This window comes from Geospiza fortis, unplaced genomic scaffold, assembly GCF_000277835.1.
Source record: "Geospiza fortis unplaced genomic scaffold, GeoFor_1.0 scaffold194, whole genome shotgun sequence".
NCBI classification, from domain to species: Eukaryota; Metazoa; Chordata; class Aves; order Passeriformes; family Thraupidae; genus Geospiza; species Geospiza fortis.
Window position 1 is genome coordinate 5,528,128 of NW_005054322.1, and position 1,407 is coordinate 5,529,534.

The 1,407-nt window shown below is 45.8% G+C and overlaps 1 protein-coding gene across 1 annotated transcript in view; it reads left to right on the forward strand.

Annotated features, from left to right (window-relative positions):
• Positions 1-1,407, forward strand: part of WDFY2 (WD repeat and FYVE domain containing 2) — a 65,781-nt gene that overhangs the window by 582 nt on the left and 63,792 nt on the right. The window lies entirely within an intron of this gene.

Sequence of the window (1,407 nt, forward strand, 5' to 3'; positions counted from 1 at the left end):
GGGGGTCTGTAGCTCCCACCGGTGATGGTGGCAGTGCTGGGCCCGCGGCGCGGGGTCCTGGACGGTGATCCCCTGTCACCCGCGAAGGGATGGGGGAGGCAGACCACCAGCATCCTTGTGCCACTGTAGACTCCGCTGCTCGGAGTCCGGGCAAGCGTCAGGGTGGCGGTGGTCCAGCATGGGGACATTGCTTTAGGCAGACGCATCACGTCCCGGAGGGGAAGGAGCCTGAAGGGAGGACTATCCTACATTTCATGGACTGGAGCAGGGATCTCCAGCGAAGTGTCGCACTCCTCCTCCGCCGCTGTGTGGATCAGGACGGTGACCGGGCTGGGGCGCCGCTGAAACTTGCAGGACTTGAGTGACTTTTCTTAGCGTGGGAAAAATGGGATCCCCTTCATTACGAGGATTGCCGGAGAGTCTGTTGAGATCTTTGACCTTGCCTGAAGATTGTGGTAGCATTGGCTGGAACAGTAGTTTTGGTTCCCGTTTCCCCTCTCCAAACGTTTCTTGGTAATTGTTTAAAAATACCATGTATCGGTGATAAGATCTTGGAGTTAAATCCCGTGTTGAAAAGCTGCCAAGGAGGAGAATGCTTTCAGGCCCTTTAGCTGAGCTTCGCAGGGACTGAGGCTGCCCAGGGGCAACTCTGTCTCTCTGAAAGAGCTCAAACTTGATTCAGCTCTGCAGCTGGAGCTTCAAAATTCTATCTTGAAAATCTTTTATTTCACAATAAGTGCTTATTTTTCTTGCAGCGTCCATAAATAGTTATTTTAGGCAGGGTTTCATTGCAGCTCAGGTGTACTGTGTAACCTGTGTCCCAAGATTGAAAGACACGTGTTGTTGACCAGCATGTCAATATGTTTTGATACTCACAGGTATTTGGATGGACTGTTTCTGATGGATGCCTGTTCTGTTGAGTGTCTGCTTTTATGTCTCTGCAGGGTTTCTGAAAAACTGACAATATTTTCTTTCATCTTTGTCCTCACTGTGACTTAGTTTTCAGCTGTCAAATGTGTGCAAATTTAAGATCATTTAAGTTCATCTAAGCTAAGGTCTCCAAGTGAACTCTAATATGCCTGCTAGCAGGAGGAGCTGAGCTACTTAAACCAAGTATAAGGTCAAAGGAACTTTAAGTAGAATTTTACATTGTTATGTGATCACAATTTTATTGTCTTCATATTTTTATATATTTAAAGTGAAGTTGAATAAAGCTTGAGCTTGATTTGGTTCATTGTAGTTTGTTAGGCTTACTTAGCCAATTCTTTTTACCTGTAAGAAGGTATTCCTGAAATTTATTTCCTCTCATATAGATGTCTGTCTCAATCTCTGCATCTTCCCTCACCTTAGCAAAAATACGTAACTTTAGTTGTTGATGACAGGTTGATGCTCCAGGTTGATATTTCT